Source organism: Lepisma saccharinum, chromosome 27 (genome assembly GCF_977018435.1).
Source record: "Lepisma saccharinum chromosome 27, izLepSacc3.1, whole genome shotgun sequence".
Classification (NCBI taxonomy): Eukaryota; Metazoa; Arthropoda; class Insecta; order Zygentoma; family Lepismatidae; genus Lepisma; species Lepisma saccharinum.
In genome coordinates, this window is record NC_139255.1 from 30,205,301 (window position 1) to 30,224,683 (window position 19,383).

Sequence of the window (19,383 nt, forward strand, 5' to 3'; positions counted from 1 at the left end):
CACTTAGGCTATTTTGCACCCGTCACATGATGCGGGGTATAGCCCTTTACCTTATCTAAAATATAATTAATTACACAACTAAAATATTCTGACTACAGTTAAAAGCTGAGGCTGTAAAGGTTCACTCAGCCCAAACAAGGACAAAACACAGGACAACACACACACACAGTCCAGATGCCAGAGCCTCGTTAGTCTGCAAAATGCAGTCCAGGGTGTACAGTCGGATCCATGAGTATTACCGTCCAAATTGTCCATCACTATGTTCGTGCACTTTATTGACCAAATAAGAGCTTCAAGAATTAAAAGAAAACTCAAAACAAGTTGTTCCCAACTTCTGCACCAGCATATATAAATATCCATTGCTTAAAAACACATAGGATTTAAGAGAAAAATTAATCAAAATAGTCGTGGACAATTTGCACAGTAATACTCATGGATTCCACTGTACTACGTGGAAGTGAGGTTGACAATTGGGTGCACTACTTGGAAGGGTCATCCTTTACACCCCAAAATTAAGTTCAATTTCAACTACTGGGTAACAACACAGAAAAAATAGCCGAGTGTTTGAACACTTAAATATAGAACAACCCAAGACATTTTAAAAATAAATGCTAACGAAGTTACTGATGGACTTTTAGCTCTATCTATCCATCTATAAACTTTGAGTCTTGTTTATTTATATCTCTATGGCCTCTTAAGTTCTCCCATGACATTTGAAATGTCTCTGTCGGTGGCAGTTTTCAGTACAACGGCAAACGTGATTGTAGTTTTGAAGTGAAAACTTTTTCCCCCGTTTCAAGGAAATACATCTTCAGGAATTATTACTTGTGGAGGGGAAAATTAAGAAAGGAGGAAAAAGTAACACAGAGGTAAAAGAAAACGAGCTTCGTAATCGCAAATCGACTAAACTTTTGTGCATGACGTGCACCTACTAAAAGCTCGCTGCACGCATAGGTTGTTCATGAATCTCGCCCAAATCGCTTCACGCAACGCGACGAATACCCAGGTCAGTGTGATAATATAATAGCTTATGTGGGTGGCATGTTTGCTGTGTATTCTGGGCCATGTGTTTTGAGTTTTCCGTAGCCCCAGCTTCCTTGAACTGCGTAGGAGCATGCAGTTGAAAGAGCAAAGGATATGACCTTAAAAAAGTTCGTGACTCCGTTTCCTTCAAGTTGATTTATTTGATCAAAGTTTTGAAGGAAAGACATTTCGTTCGCCTGTCTTGTAACCTTTATTTCCTTCCTTATCTCGCCTATAGATCCTGCTTTTGCTGCGAAAAAATATTGAACAAGCAGATCTTAAGAAAATGATTGCAGCTAGCATAGGAAAAAACATGCTTTTTCACAGACATCTAGTACCAGCTCGGAAAATGTAGATTGATATTGAAGCAGTTCTTCGTGCTTCAGAATAGCTAGAAATAAGCAAATAACAAGAGGGCGTGCCAGAGATTCGCCTTCTCGGGAAGTATATGGCAACAAAGGTACATTTCCCTTTCTTCTCTCTCTCTCTCTCTTTCTACAAAAAGCATAATATTTACATTTATGCTCAAAGTGATACGAAGATCTTGAATCTTATAGGTTAGAGTTCGGTTAGTTTACAAGAACTCTCCAGCCTAACCATTACCAGTGCTTAGTTACAGACCAGTTAGTTCATCGAACTATCCAGCCTAACTATTGCCTACTTTGGGGGGACCAGGAAAAGGTTCTATAAGTCCTTGCCTTGACTCATCTCACCCAACAGGTTGATACGTGCCGGGACTTGACCCGAGTTGATATCTTCCTGGAGATGAGGCCTGCTCGAAAAGACTTTTTAAGTCCATTTATGCTCAAACTTTTAATAAAATCAATCAATCAATCCCTTTTCTTCAAAATAATGACAACAATTATCATAATTGTTGTGTACTTACTCTAAAATATTCATATATTTTATATCAATCTAATTCTATTTGTAATTGCTGTATTAATTGGTAAAGTGGATGGAGGAAAAATCAGCGTAACGATAAAAAATATAACTTTGGCATTTGCCAGAACTTCGAGTCGCCAAGTGCGTGATATTCTAAATTGCTGAAGCATGAGACATAACTGATATTAAAATCTCATCAAGTGATTTATAATTAAGATTTCTAAGATCACTGAACTAAGCAATATAAACATGGACAAAATATGTTAGCAATGGTTATCCCAGTAACACAAACGTTTCCACTCCTAACGCAGAATACTAGGTATAATATTCAAAAATCCAACTGATCAGAAGATTCAGCCCTATAAACAAGACTTAGCTCAATATTATAATCTTATAGATAAATAAAATAATTCTTCTAGAAACTGCGAAACACTTTTTTAAGCTTCATGGTGACACCAAGGATTACCCATTGTCCATCATTTTAGGGCTGTTAGTTTTCGTCCAAGCGGTTAGATGGCACTAGGCACTTCCGTCTCCAACGGAAATGTCGTATAGCAACTTCCATATCCTCCGCGTTCGCCATGGCTTATGGGAGTTTCTTATCCTCCTATATATTATCCTTGGTTACACTTTTATACAATGTTACACATATAGAACTTCATTTGTTTAAATCAACAAGAATTATAAAAGAAGATGAAAATGTACATACTGCTGGATTGGCAGTTTCAGCCCATAATTCTGTTTCATATTACAACACAGTCTTTCAATAGAAAAACAAGATACATATAAACTAAACATATTAAATTATTTGATGGGATTGCGCTCGCCTCAGGCAGCTTGGATAGTTTTTCGTATCTCATGTTAAATATGGAATCTGTTCTTTGATATATTATCAGTAGCGTAACTAACACGGTCTGCGCCCCCCGCAACTTTGAGTTGTGCGCCCCTACTCGTTAAAAAAACAACCTTCTTCTTCTAAAATATTAATTCACGCCTACATTTAGGCTATATTGGGTATACAAATATGAAAATACATACATGAATTTGAATCAATGTAAAAACTGGTACGAAAGGTTATGACAACAGACAAACTAAAAAAATAGATATTGTAATTACATATGACAGTACACTATTACTACAAAAGTTACGATGATGTTAAATGCCCATTACTAGTTCTCTGTGTTTTTTTATGGAAGCAATTCTTGTGCTAGTTTGGTCGAGATCAATTTTCGAGCTGGCTCGTTTTCGATTCTTATGAGCGCCAGTACACTCAATCTTACTCTTGTCATTGTACTTCTCAAGTAATGTTTCATAAATTTTAGCTTGGAAAATGACTTCTCAGCTGATGAAGACCTCACATGTAGGGTCAAATACAGCATATAATACGTTAGGAGTGCTATTTGCCAGAATTTTGTTTTCTATCAAAAGCAATTCTGCAACTTCTTTTGATTACATTCCGAAAACAAACAATTTCTGTAGCTGCAGTGCAAGATACATCTTCATGAGGCTTAAAAACTAAGAAGGTGAGGCTTTCTTTGATTTGTTTCATGCTCTGAAATCTATTGTTCATTTGATTTACAAGAATATCTAAAGCACGGTAGAAAATCTTTACTTTAAAACAGTGGAATGGGTTGAGAAAGTTACTGATATAATGTTGATAACATGGTAGAAATTGTAAGTGGGGAACGGTGAAAGTCAGCGTTGCCAACGCATTTGCTTGCTTGTCGTCTACCCTTCGGCGACGTAAACTATTTAGCTATTTCTTCTAATCTGGCAATCCACTTTCTACTTTTCTAGTGATTATTTTTTCTGTTTGTAGTTGTAGGGGCATAGAAATATAATATGTTCGGTTGAAAATATATTTTAACGCGTAAAGGAAAACTTCTGTGAACTGTTAGTCTTTCTTAATTTATCATTCTTATTGCGCCCCCGAACTTGTGCGCCCTCCCCGCACCGCGGGGGTGCTATTTACGCCACTGTATATTATGCTCTTTTCAGTGGAAGTCTATTTTTAGGAAACTATCAATAGATTGCAGCACACGACCTTCACTTCTTCTTCGTTATTTATTACAGGACTCTGTCAACTCCGGAGTTGTGTATTATCATCCTATCGATTCAATTTCTGAAAGAACATGTTTTAACGGCGAAACTCGTATTTGCTTCACAATACACCTAAATGTCGTGCTGACTTTCTTTCTTTAATGGGAACAGATAAAATAAGACAATATCGTGACATTCAAAACTGAAGTTCAGGGACATGTGTCTTATTAACCTCCATAGGATATTTCCTTCATTATAGGTCTTTTTCTGTCTTTCACCTTGAAATTCTAGCTTCCATAATTGAGAAAATCGTCACTGGTATAGGGGACATGTTTTAAAGTCATTCTCAGCATAAATTCTCGTGCTCTTGGGGGGAAAAAAAGACGACGTCCAATCTGGTAAAATTGTGCTCGGGTTGGGGCAGCGCATGTTACGAAAACCTGACACCACATGGCACATGAGTTTCAAGGTCAACGAGTTGATGGCGTGAATCCATATTTTGGGTGATTGTCGTCGGGACAGACTCATGTATCGTGATAAAATTAAGGTTTATGGGTACCTGGAATGCTCCCTACCCTACCCCTTGTGCTAAAACGAAATCACTCCATCTTTGCTAATGCAGCCAGCTTTTTTTCTTTCTTGTTGGAAAGTTGCGCATGCAACTAACTTGGATCTACCAACTACAAGTTTATGGCTTTCGAGTTACTAATATATATGAGTCACGTATCAAAAATCGCTTAGTGCGGTCCACTGCACTAAAACAGCGACCTCTAAACTTTATTTAAACGAAGGCGCAACTTGGCGAGTCCCAACTTCCTTACCAAAATATTCAGAAAAAGTAAATATTGAGTTCTGCGGTACTTTTGTAAAACAAATATTTTTAAAATTATCATCATTGTATTCAACTGCAATTTATCGTGTTCAAATGACGAGATCCAACTTCGGAAAATAAGTTGAGACGAAAACGAGACAAGATCCTTCGAGCTTTGTCGAAACGAGACCGAAATTTAACTGTCCGAGAATATCTTCTTGTTCAAGATTTGATTTTGTCTAAATCTTAACGATTTGTTCAGGCATGACAACGAGGATAGCTGTTGGTTTCATGTTGTTTAGTACAGCTTAACGTTTTAGTTTCTTTCAATGTGTACTATCAAATTTTTTGAATATTATATTTTGAGTGGAGTCAGGCGAAATTAAAATATTTTTCTTGGAGACCGAGAATAATACAGGCTTCCAAGTCTTCGTCTCGGTACAGTCAAATTCAAATGCACAAATTCTTCATTTCCATATTCGTCCACTGTGTTATGTGTAGGGAGCGGAAGTTGATGACCTATAGAATGTCCTAAAAAATGCAAAAAATGACTTAAAAATGCAAAAAATGACCATTAAATTTGTTAGTTTTGGGTTAAAAATTTAATTGAAAAGGAAATTAAACAAAATGCAATCTCCGTATCTGATCTTAAATTTAATTTTGCCCCAGACGGACACCTGGTGGTTTCCCCGGACAGAACAAAGACTCACCAGTTCACTATTTCTTTTGCTCGTAAATTGCAATCCTGCGAGATATATATTTCACTTTGGTGAATAGACTCAAGAATGTTACCAAAACGAAAGAAGTGACAAAATATGACGAAACAATACACAGAATATTGCGAAAAATGCCGGGAAAATGCCGAAAATCGGGGAAAATGGCCTAAAACCTGAAAATTGGAAAATTATGCAAAAAAATGCACTTTAAGATTACCTTTTTTGGGTTCTAGACGAAGTGTAATATTGTGTATATTTAATGGGAATCGTGTCTGAGATGTCAGAAAAAAGATGACATTCATCAACTTCCGCTCCCTTATTATGTGTGATGAGGATCTACAGGGTGAGCCAAAAGTCCCATTACCCCCTATGTATTTTGCGACGAGGGAAGGTTATGGATCTGAAGTAAATAGAGAATGATAAAATACGATGTTAGCTGAGAAGATTACAGACAACAATTTAGTCCAGAATGTCTGTGTGGACACCATCATTTTCATAACCGAGAATTATGCGCTTCCAGGTACGGTGTGAAATTCTACGCAGCATTGTGCGAGTGATCGTGGCAAATGCTTGCTGAACGGCTTCTTTCAGTTAGTTAGTTGTGTGTTAACGCCGGTAACTTACTGTTTGATATAACGCCACAATGCATTATCACATACCTACGGGGTAATTGGACTTTTGGCTTACCCTGTAGAATTGAATCAAATCGGTGGACAAGGCAGACACTATCTATCCTCCGAACAACACAGCGCAAAGAACGTATAATTTAAATAACTGAATGTAGTGATTGGTAATGTGTATCTACCGTATGTTCCATTCAACTTGACTATACCAACCATGGAACTAATAGCTAATTCCTGTAATTGCCCATACATTATTCTATTCTTACATATCTATACCTACAACACTGGTCCTTAGTTATCAAGTACATGGAATGTAGCTACAAATTTCTATTCATGGCTGTCCGGAGGGAGAAAGAGGGGTCCCGGTGTAACAGGACATCTTTTGATCCCGGACGTTCATACCCCCTCGGTAAAAATATCCTAAGACAGAACTACCCCCTCCCCCCGGTAAAAATATCCTAGGACAGAAATACCCCCAATTAAAACGATAATGTTTATGATCTTCCGTCCCAAATGAGGGTAAAAACGTCCTAGGACAAGTTTACTCCAAAACATCGTTATTACGTGGTATTGTGGTGAAAGGAGGTTCAAATATCCTAGCATATTTTTGGGTAGGGGGTAAACTTTTCCTAGGATATTTGTACCCACCTTTCACCACAAAACCACATAATAACATGTTTTGGGTAGGAGGTAAACTTTTCGTAGGACGTTTTTACCCTCATTCAGGACGGAAGATCATAAAAATTATCGTTTTATTTTGAGGTATTTCTGTCCTAGAATATTTTTACCGAGGGGGTATGAACGTCCGGGGGTAAAGATGTCCTTCTACACCGGCACATGCTAGAACATTAATGTCCAGCTTAAAATGCATACAAACACTTTCATTTCAGTCACAGTTTGTGCTAACTGATATCACAGATAAAGATATATAAGCAGATTTTCATCTAAGGCAGGAAAACCAGTGCACTGACCTCCTGCTGAGAATCCCAATTCGCAAGAAGTTTTGTAATAATCCGCTAAGAGGCGCTGAGAAGCACTACTCTCAATCTTGCTTCCACTTATTCTAACAAACAGAACAAGAGATGGCACTGCTAAATTTCAACAGCTGTCAAGCGTGACCACCGGAACCATTGCCCTGGTTAGCTGTGCTGATAATTACAAGGAAGACTGCTGTAGATCCTCCCAAGATCTCGATTACTTTAAACTGAAGCAGTGCTCCCCCCTGAAAAAAATAAATGCGAATGCCCATGTTTCTGTTGTTAATTGATTAGTTTGGTTTATTGTACTTTGCTTTTCTGCCACTTTTGGCTAATCGCGAAGATGAGGATGAGTTATGACATGACGAAATCGATTAAATGACACTCGTAAAGAATGCCATGCCCAGGCAAATCGAAGCCGGGATTAATTTCTTGGCGTCGTAGCGCGCTGTGCTAACCACTCCGCCACGGCTCTGTTGGTTATTATGCAATTTATATTCTCATTTTTATTATCATTTCTCCGGTTTCATTCAAGAATTTATTTTTATACAGGGTGTATCATAAGTAATAGCGCAAACTGACACAGTTGAAAGTACACGATAATAGAAGCAAAACCGTCTGAGTGAACATGCGTCTGCAAACGAGCCGTTTCTGAGATAATTGCGAATGTGTGGTTACAAGCCGCCACTGACTTCATTGTTTGTAAACGTCGTCCTAGTTGATAAAATGTACTCTTCGTTGCTGTAAGATTCCATTTTCACTACGCAGTTACAGCACAACTGACGTGACTCCCACAGTAGCCTACGATTAGACTGTGTACTGATTGTATCCATCCTGTTTGATTACAACGCCACCTCTCGGAAAAGTTCTGTTTTGTAAACAAAGAGCAAATCTCGGAAGGCGCAAGGAGTAAAGCACTCGGTGTTTACAAAATGCAATCAGTGACAGCTTCTACCACACTTTCGGACACATTAATAGCATTTTACCAACTAGGACGACGTTTACAAACAATGAAGTCAGTGGCGGCTTGTAACCACACATTCGCGATTATCTCGAAAACGGCTCGTTTGCAGACCCATGTTTACTGAGGTTTTTGCTCCTATTATCGTGTACTTTCAACTGTGTCGGTTTGCGCTATTACTTATGATACACCCTGTATAATGCTAGAACTTTGAGGATTGTGGCAAGTAGAGTGAAATTAGCCAAACATTTCCCCCCATCTCTTTAAATCAAAGAAAGATTGCCTGCATCAAGGGATGGATGATGAATCACTAACTTCCTGTGCGTGGTTTACTCTGTTCCCACGCTCCATGTTGACGTGCGTGTGAGCACGTCATCAATTTGGAAGATAATTAAGGTTGATCAATGTTTAACCGACCGCAAATTGAAAAAGGACGCCTCAAGTACCGCAAACGCTGCAGGACAATAGGGATGGTGTACCGAGACGAGACGAAACTTGGCACAGTCTGCAATATGGGAACCTCCCTTGGGCACGCCACTGATTGCTACCCCAAGTGTCGACATCACCGCACGTCACTGCTTGGCTCACTCCAATACGGGCAGCGACGTCTACTTGGCGATATCCCCTCTTGCAGCAGCGTTACAATTCGAATCCGGTCCGTAGCAGAAACGGTTGCTCGAAGCATGTTGCCCTTCGTTTTCCACCCGCTCTCTGTGCAGTTTCCAACTCACAAGTGCGGATAAGACAAGGACATCGGGCTGCTTTCAAATCTGCTCAGGGATCATGTGGCAACTACTGCCCTCTATCTGCTAAATATCGAACTCACTTGGCGCATTATGTCGGTTTCTGTCTCGGGCATTGCTCGGGCTATTTCACGAAGAAAAATAAAAGACAAAATAAATGGAAAATGTTATTTCCAGGTAATGAAAAATTAAGTCATTGATTATTATTAATGTTTAATATTATTATTACTCATTATGTTTAATAAATACTCTCAATACCCAATAGTCTCTGAACCCTATCTTCTTGTACTCTTCGCAACATCTTATTTGACCGCCCTGAAAAATTTCAAAGTCCGGAATTCGTAAATTTGGCAGCATAGCGCTTCAGAGCCAACTAAGAGTAGCCAACTTTGCAACATTTCTTCTTCCTGAATGAAAACGCTCGTGATTTTTTTTTCATTCTTTCACATTCCATAAAGTAAAGATACCCTAAAGCAGTAATAAAATATATGAGTAGACAAAAAAATGTTAAGTAGAAATACGAATGTTGAAAATATTTCAAGATTCTTCGTTCTGAATTTGAATAGTGTCCAGAAAAAGAACCTCAAATTAGATCTTCACACAAAGTATTTTAGGGCCAGTTTCTCAATGTCCTGTTAATCTTTCTGTTAACTAACTGCCAGTTCGAGATAACAGCCAGTCTTAACCAGCACCGGGTTTTTCAATGTGAAAGTAACTGCCAGTTAACTAAACCATGGTTCGTTCTCCGAAACAGTGTGTTGGCAATTCTGAAGGACGGAAATTACAGGAAATCGATCTGCACGCCATCTGTTAGTATAGTTTCAAACCGCGTCGACTGGCACACAGCCTGGCGTTTAAATATAGAACTACAAGCGCGCCGCGCTCGAAAGCACGTTATTGCATTGTGAAACGATAGGAACAATGGCTGCGCATCCATTTTCTATGCTTACGAAATAAATTAACGAAAGACAGCACTACAAATTTGGTTTTCTTCTAATAAAGGCCAATTCCACGTGGGGGAAATTATGTTATGAGGCGCAAGCGCAGATACTTTCTTGTAGAAGAAGCGTGAAGAACTCGAAAGTCGAGGCATTAATAATACCTGTTCGTTGATATAAACACTATTATTATTATTATTAATATGTAAATATTGAACATTTGACTGCATGCTTTGTACCTCTCTATGCATGTTGTTGAGCGAAAAAACAACATGTTAATAATTAGTAAGCATGCTTTCTAAACTTCTACAAATATGAAGGTACGAGTAAAAATAATATTAAAATTTACTGTAATATTTATCCGAGATCATTCAACAATAAAGCGTGAATTGAATGCAACACACGTAATAAATAATTGACAAGAAAAAAAATACCCGTAACCAGGACTCGAACTCATATTACAAAACACAACACGCTCCGAAATGTGGCGCCGCTAACCACTACACCAAATTACTGTTTGGAGATTGTCCCGCCTAGTAGACCGGATATCCTGGCAACAAATTCTCTAACACAACCTTGCGAAGCTAATTCTAGCAACTTCCATATTTGCATGGACGTTGGTAAGCTCTGCCAAACAAAACAAGTATTTTTCTGTTCCAATTTAAAAGTTTTATGAATCATATCTTGTTTAATCTGACAGTGAAGTTGCGAGTGTGGAACTTGGATAGCTGCACGAGGCATTCATGTTGCTTCGTAACTTCCAGTTAGGATGGTAACTGCAAGAAGAAGTACCAGTAAAGATAATCGCCACCAGAGTTCCAGTTACGAGCTAACTGTACATTGAAAAACCGAAATTTTCACTAACTTCCAGTTACGTGCTAACAAGAACCTTAACTGAACATTGAAAAACCGGCCCTTAATCCATTGCCAAACATTTCAGTTAAGAATAATATTATGCTTTTCCATTGACCGTATTTTCGATTCATGGTGAATTTGCTAAAAGGACCATGTCAAGATTCTAAATATGTAAGTTTTACTAGTAAATGCATTTAAAATGCACGAAACAACAGGGGAGGAGAAAAATAAACCTCAAAAATAAGTAAAAATGCAACAAAAACTGTTAAAAATACTGACAAATAAACTAATAGCCAAAAAAGGCCGACAAATGCAAAAAAAATGTTAAATAGAAAGTGTTTTCCGGCTCTAACTGAAGGGAAACGGACATGATATCAGGTTTAGCATTGTTTTTAAGTGTCAGAAAAAAAGTTGATTTTTCAGCAACTTCCGGACCCTAATTATTAATTATGACCACTGAAAAAGTTGGAGGTAGCTTACTTAAAATTTTCTTGCTGAGGGATCGTATCGTCCCATATCTCCACTACATAATAAAGAAAAACATCAAGTTCATATTTCGAAAATGACTTGGAGTTTTCCACCACGAAAATATGTTTTTCATAGTTTGAAGTTCGTTAGTATTATCTTTCAAGGTTTCCAGTGTTTTAATTTCACACATATTTTATATTTCATAGGTTCCTCTCTCTTTTGATACAGTCTTTGGAAAAAAGCTGAAGTCGCTTGTCAAACGGGGTCTGGTTCAAATGACTCCTTTTCGCTCTCCTTTTCCTACTTTAAACAAACAACAAAATACTTCGTAACTAAACGATTGCTTGTTCAAAACACGGAATTTTTACACAATTTACAAAATATGACAAAACGCCAATAGACATGTTCATCATTTTTCCCTTTCAGCGTTTCTCGATTTTATCTGAATTCGTTTCCTCTTGAAAATTGCCATGAGGAAATTATAGATATGACATTCATTATGTGTGAATTGGTTTCTTCAAACTGGTAGCAAATTTTAACATGAGCTACCTGGAGAAGAGGTAGCGTGCTTGATTCTTACGAGGGAGGTCGTAGGTTCGATTATCCACGTAGGCAGGATTTTTTTCAGGAGTATATCGTTGGGTGTAAAGTTTATCCACCGTGCTAAGAAGTTAACATTGGTCTCTGTATTTCACGAGAGGAAAGGAAATAGTAAGAAAAAATTATTTCGATGATAGGAGGAAGTCACATGCCACGTGAAATGCGCAGAATCAAGTTACATAGAGCTAAATCTGTAATGGTGGTTTCGAATAATGCAAAGTTTGTGTGGAAAGTTTGTTATATCTGATACTCGTACTTTCTGTTCAAAGAAGACAAACATTTTAGATACAAAGCAGTGAGGAATTAACGATCATTATGAGGTTTTGAATTTTTTGTTTGTCACTCACTATATAAATACTTATTAGTAGTTTCTTATCGAATCGGCCTTCGTCGCAATAACAATTTATTTATGTTAATAAGCGATTTAATATTAGTTTTAGGCGCATGGTAAGATGGTGGTGAGGGGATTGACAACAGTCATTACGAAGGAACGGACATAAAATTACCAATCTTAGGAATTTGAACTCATTAAACGCTTATCTTCGTTACAGAACTGCACTACATCACTACTTAACATAACTGTATATCTTTTTCTATTATATCGAAATCAAATAATCAATATTTTAGGTGTCAGTGAAGAACAAACAATACATAACTTAAATAACATTACATTTTGCATCCTGAATACATATATGTGATTTGTGAATTAATCATGATGTGTGTGTTAACGCAACATATGAACAATAACTAAAAAGAAAAGTTTTAATTTTAAATCCTGGAAATCTTCAACTTCTAAGGGGAAATATGCGCAGAAGGGACGTCCCTCAAGTGTCAAGTGTGCATCGGATTCATTTTTTAAATATTCTAATATCAACGGTATCTGTTCAGCAAACAAAAAAAAAGAAAAAAGAAAGAGGTGAGGGTGGGATTTGAACCCGCGACCTTTCACGCTTGATGAAAAATAAAAGTAACAGCGCCTAACCAACTGCTCTACGTTAACTTAACGACGTTATACCCTTAAAAACATGTTGACGTCTATGAAGACTCCCACCTTCTTGTGTTTCAAGCACATTTTCTCGACAAGTCGTGTAAAATATATGTTTTTGAGAACTGTTCGATATTATGCAAGGTATTGTAAATAAAATGTCGCACAAACTCCTCACAAATTTGCTTCTTTCTGCACAAACTTGATGGCAATTTCCTCCAGGTGGAGAAAAACTCTATTCAGTGTTTCAAACCCCACCAATTTCAAGTCGAGCAAGCAGAATCGTAAATATCCTTCAAGGTTCTTTTTCCAATTTATTATTTCTGTTTGATTGTGTATTATAATAGCGGTATATAGTTTCTAAGTTCATGGAAAGTGTTAAATTGAGAACCTATCACCGCAGCGTTTTTCGTGTAGTGGAAGGACCTACTCACAGGTGGCTACTCTCACCTGGAGCTGAAGTGCAATGTTGCTAAGTTTACGATTTCGCAGTGACGTGCACTGAGGAGTAGCTAGTCTAGCAGAGATAGATCAATCAATCTCAAATCTCTAATTATTTTCAAATCACAATATTTATTGTTTTGTTGAAGCCACAGTTCATATGCAACACTTTTTTTACACGCGTTTCTCGTCCCTCGGTGCGTTCAGCGGCCTAGCTCGCTCTTTCTCCGCCTCACAGTTCCAGGTAGAAACGGGTTTTCGAAGGGAAAGGGAAGATTTCTGCCTCTAACTCCCGTGCCCGCTCTCCCCCGCTCCAATGGTTGAAAGCCCGTGCTTTCAGGTCCTCCAGTCTATCTCCTATAGGACAGATAGGGGATTGGATACCCTTCGCTTCCTTTGTAAATCCTCTAAAGAACTAAGGAGAAATTTTTCTGCAGTACTTATGATCTCTGTATTTACACTACTTTTTACACGTTGTACAATATGTATGTATAATATGGGATGTACTTTTATTATTTATGCAATTGGAACGTCTTATGTGCAGACAAAAATTTTATGCTTTTTTTAAATATGGAATATATAATGATTAAATAACAAATATTTGCTCACGCTCTCTCTTGCTCTCGTTTTAGTAGTGTTTTATTTAAATATACTAATCTCTTGGCCTCCAATAAAAAAATGGATAAGCTAAACAATCATAAATACGGATGTATTTATTTGAGCAAGTGAACGCGCGTTCTAATTCTTGTTGTTGGTTTGGTTTATTTTACTTCGCTTTTCTGCCACATTTGGTTATCGCGTAAATGAGGATGAGTGATGATATGATGAAACTGATGAAGGGACTTCACAAAGAACAATTCAGACCGGAATTCGTGACGAGCGTGCATTCTTGTTCTTATGTGTTGTACTCTGCCTGCAGTGAATAATGAAAAAATTAGAAATGAAAAATGTATCCCAGAACTCAAAAAGCCAAATGAATATCATTGAAGAAAGTAGAAAAAAGGTTTGTTTAAAGGTGTGTTTTGTTACCCACCGCTTTTTCTAGCTGTATAGATTTAATCGGAATAAGTAGCTAAGAGCTTGAAAAGTCGTGAGGGACAATCATAAACAGAGAATTCTATAGGCTACTGATTTCACAGTGCCCTGCAGATACACTGGGAGGAAATTATTTGTATTTTCTTCTCTCTTCCATCGCTTTACCTAATTTCTGCTATGACGATGAACGTTGAATAAATTAAACGGGTGAAGATTGGTTGCAAAGAAACACTCATGCAAAGGCCAGGGCTCGAGTCCGGATCCTTCAGTAACGAGATCGTGAGATGGGGAAATTAGGGAAATCAAGCAATGCAAATTTTTTGAAAAAAACGTTAATCTTATATAAAGATGATATTTCAAAAATTCAATTGAAAATTACTACTCAGGAAAAATGCAGTTTGCTTTACCGATACCCACGTATCCGAATGGTTAGCGCCTTCTCTCACATGTTTGTTGTCGGCCGACCTCCGTGGGGGAGTGCAAGTGGTCCCGGATATACCCGATGGAGGTATATAGTGGTTCGGATCCCACATTAAACTATAGGTCTAGTTCCGATTAGCCTTTCTGTGTATAAAATGGACTTAAAACGTCAAATCATCCATCAAATCAACCAACCGTGGGGGAGTGGTTACCACAGCGCGCTACAACACCAGGAGTTCCGGGTTCGAACCCCTACCTGGACATGGGTGTTCTTTGTTTGCCCCTTCATTAATTTCGTCGTATCATCTTCGCGATTAACCAAATGTATCAAAAAAGCGAATCAAATCAAATCATTCATTGATTGATTGTTTGATTTGGTTTATTTTACTTCGCTTTCCGCCATATTTGGCTAATCGCGAAGACGATACGATAAAATTGATGAAGGGACACACAATGATCACCCATTGCCAAGCCGAGATTCAAACCCGGCATCTCTGGCTCAGTAGTCAAATCAAATGATTTTTGATTTTCGAAAGTGGGTGGAAGTTATGTGTACAATTTTTTGTAGTCATTCCTAACTTGGCAATTTTTCCTGTATTTGACGTTCTTCTTTTAGGAATACTGGGCCCTAAAAGGGGGAGGGGGTTATGACCCGTTGGGCACGCCACTCATTGCTACCCCAAGTGTCGACGTCACCGCACGTCACTGCGATTTCGGGACTTAGAATTCTTTCGGGGCGGTCAAATAAGATGTTGCGAAGTGTACGTTTGGAAAAAAAATTGTGCTTACAACAAACAGCATACAAGTACTGTTCCTATTTAATTTTAGTGCTGAAACACCCATTTTAATTTTGTGAAACATTTTTTTTTAATTTTCGACCTTGGCAACTCTTTCGGTAGGCCCTGGCCCCCTGGTTCCCCTCTAAATACGTTCGTGATTACAGTCTTCAAGATTATGAGCTCGTTACTTGTTTAAACTTGTTTAAACGCAATGTTTCCTGTCAGTTACTACTGGAACATCAGGAGATTTGAATACATTACAAGTATTGATTTAAAAATTCAAGCGGATTAGACAGTCATGAAAGAAACATGACTTCAACGATGACAGCAGACCCGACTCACTAATTACCTCCTAACATGCACGCACGAGTAATTTGTCAACCGTCAAAGGGGGTTGCATGAGCAGTGATGGCTATTGGGTTCCAAAACTGGGGTGGGGGGGCAAAGTACTAAAACGGGGGGGGGAGAACAGTTTACTTTCCCTTGGTAGATAAGGTTTGGCATAGTGCGGGAGCAAAACTGGCAAAAAATGGGGGACAACTGCCCCTCTAATCGCCGCCACTGTGCATGAGTAATGTCAGGCGTTGCCCCTTTCACAATCTCGTGAAGATGCGGGGAATACACTTGACTGCGTTGTCCTGTACGTGCAGTGTGTAATTTTCCTGCACGGTGTTAAAGGCGGAGCTAATGCGGAGCATGCGCACTCGACTGGTCCCCCTCGAACATCCGGTTACGCTTACAGTGCTATGGACGTTAATATGAAAGGGCAAAGTGGAGATTCTTTTACAAGGAAATAGGGTGTCAGCTGTGTAGCATATGGTTGCACAGTTCGATCGGGAACAAATTTATTGAGTCAAGTATCACTTCGTAGGTTTCTGAAGGACGTAGAGAGAGGAAACCTGTTGATACAAGCAGAACCAAGAAATGATTTGTACGACTTGCATTTTTTTTACAAACATGTTGATCGTTTATCTGCGTATTGTGTTGTGGTGAAAAGCACGCCTCTTAGTGAGGTTTCCAACCGCAGCGACACGCGACAGCAGTGGTTCGTACCGAAGTGACAAGCGACACAGGCCCATTTAGTCTATAAATAAGCATTTACCGTTCATGGGAGATCAAGTCTCAGGTGGCACAATACACGCCATTGGAAATCTGAGCGACACGTGCAGCTTGTCGTGTCGCTTCGGTTCGAAAAATTTCATTGATCACTGAGGATTCACTTTTAAGTGGCACGGAGATTACACACCGAAGCGACAGGCAACAGCCCCTTTACTCTAAAGGAAACAATTCATCTTGCATACGAGTACAACTGACCGAGGCGACACGATGCATGGCACTGAGAAAACAACAGTCCAGTTCAAGCGAAACGTGCATTGGTTCGAAAGGAAGCTTTCAGACTGCAGCGATGCGTGTCTCTTGGAAACCAACATTCAAAAATAAACAACACCTTCCGAATTAAAGAGACACGACAAATTACAGGTGTCGCTTGTCGCTCGGACTGGGCCGTTTTATCAATACCGTGCATTGTGTTGCCCCGGCCTGTTATTTGCGCAAGCGAGACTGATGAATGGTTTGCTTTAGATCGAATGATTCTGTACGAAATCCCGATATCGCTTGTCGCTTCAGTCTGAAAACTCCCTTGTTGTTTGAAGTAAATTTGTGCAAGTGAAAGTGGCATGCCATATCTTTCCCTCACTTTTCCATTTACAAAATAATTGAATATATCTATTAAACTTTCATACGTTTTGAGTTCGCGTGCGTGTACATGAGATACTATTATGCTATACAACTGGCGGCCACAAAGACACGTCATATTTTAATAATCTGCTCTGCAGTTGATCATCCGACGGATTCTAGACGTCCACTCCTTCATAGTAGAACTTTAAAAAATACCTTTCTTGACTATCGTCGCACAACTGATGAAAACAAGCGCCCATTTCTTACTTCGTATGACGGTGAATCTGCACTGGCAACAACGGTGACTGGCCTAAACCGGAAGTTCCGGGGGGACCGGGCAAGACCTCACCAATGTTTATGTTTACATTTTCAACACGGTCTATACCATGCACTGTGGCGATTAATACATAAGTAAAGTTGAAGTCCTGATTCGAACACCACTTTAGTTCAAAGAATGTTCCAAAGGATCAGTTTCTGTCCGAAAGGTACAAAGTAAAGACTTGAAGTATGGTCTTGACGGAAGTGACGTCACCTAGTACAGTTCGGAAGCGCCAAGAACAGAAGCACGCAAGTGCACAGCTAGCAGTACAGATGTTTGCTGCCTAGGTCACGTGTTCGTCACGCACTCGTTGTTCATTTGTTCAAAATCACGGAGGTAGAAAGCCAGAAAGTTGTTTATTGCAGTTCTTCTAATGTGTGGAAATGTATGTGTACGAACATTTGAAAATGCAAAGTGATTTCTATGGTGAAAAACAAGTGTTTAAAACGCAGGGAAAACAACGAATACTCAGTTTTTATCTACTGATCGTATTTAGCGCTGCAGTCGAAGTGCAATTTGAAAGACTTTCACTTCCAGTCAGTGGCGTAGCGCAGTGCCCTGGGGCCCGCCTGCTACCAAAATATTGGGGGCCCCTTAGTAAAAAAATTATCGAAAATACTACAATGTGTATATATATCATCGATGACGTCAGAGGGTAACGGACGTATAATAGTTGCTACCCCCCTTTGAAGGGTTTAACAATGAAAAGAAAATTGAACTCCCTTGTCACACTACAGCTAAAAATTGAAAATAATTTGTAACACTTAACAGGTGTGGACTATGTGGGCAATTTGTCTCAGTTCTTATTTGAATATGAAAAGACTTGGGCCCCCTTTGAAAACATTTGATGGGAAGTTACATTTTAAATACCACAAATAAAACTAATTTTAGTTGTAATACTGCGGTTGGAAAGCAAGAAAAAATGGCAATATTTCACTTCCGGCGGACAACGTGCCCTTTTGCGGGCGGATACTACATTAATTTCCGAACCTAAAACGCCCCAGACCCCAAGTTTTTAAGCCCTCGTTTGTCTGTAATGGTGTCTTCAAAATGGCGGCCATGACTAAGATTTTATTCCTTTTCATTCCAGTTATTTATCATTCATAACAACTTATTTCCACCTAATTTGCAGTTTATAACTGCATTAAGATAATAAGAAATTAAAAAGAGCCACTTTATCAAATATCAAATACGTATTATTAGATATGGCGGCCAATATGGCTGCGAAAAGTCTACAAATAACCCTTTCAGCTATGTTATCATGTTTGAGATCAAACCTTATGTTTTGGAGGTTCCAGAACTCAACGGTGGCATCAAAAGTAGTGTCAGACTAAGCCCACTAAATAATACGAGTTCAATTTTTTATAATATATATATACAGTATATATATATATATATATATATATATATATATATATATATATATATATATATATATAGGGTGTTTCAAAAGTATGACACCAAAGGACAAACTCTGCGTTATTAGTGTAGATGGCGAAAAATGGAAAGAGGGGACATTTATTGGAAATATGAGGTTTTAAATATAATGTGCTTGAATTTTCAACGTAGCATGCACCGTTGAGGCTGTACGCTGGTACGAGCCTCAATGAGAACTCACATTGTCTTGTTGCCACATGCTTCGTCCTTAAAGGTAGCATTTACGTTATCGCAACACCGTAATGTACTCGGTAAATTGAGAATGATTGCGCAATATTAAATGCAAAGTAAGATGTGCATGTGTGTGCGTGTGTACAGAAATACAGACACACACGCACACATACGCACAAGCACACAACTACAAAATCTGTATTTGTGGCTAATGTTTTCTGAAATAGGGTTGTTCATAAGGGTATAGTGATATAAACAAATGATAAAATTTCGAAACGAAAGGGGTCTTAATTTTCCCCTTCTAATCAGGGTAGATCACCACTAAAATATATTTGCGCTCAGACAACATATTCTGTTGGCACATACCGAAAATGTCAACAATAAAATGACGATTAAGAGTGTAAGGGTTCACGCAGACTTCGTCTTCGGTGCCCTAGGTTCGCCGTATCGAGTAAGTTTTGTGTCTCAGTGAATAAGGAAAG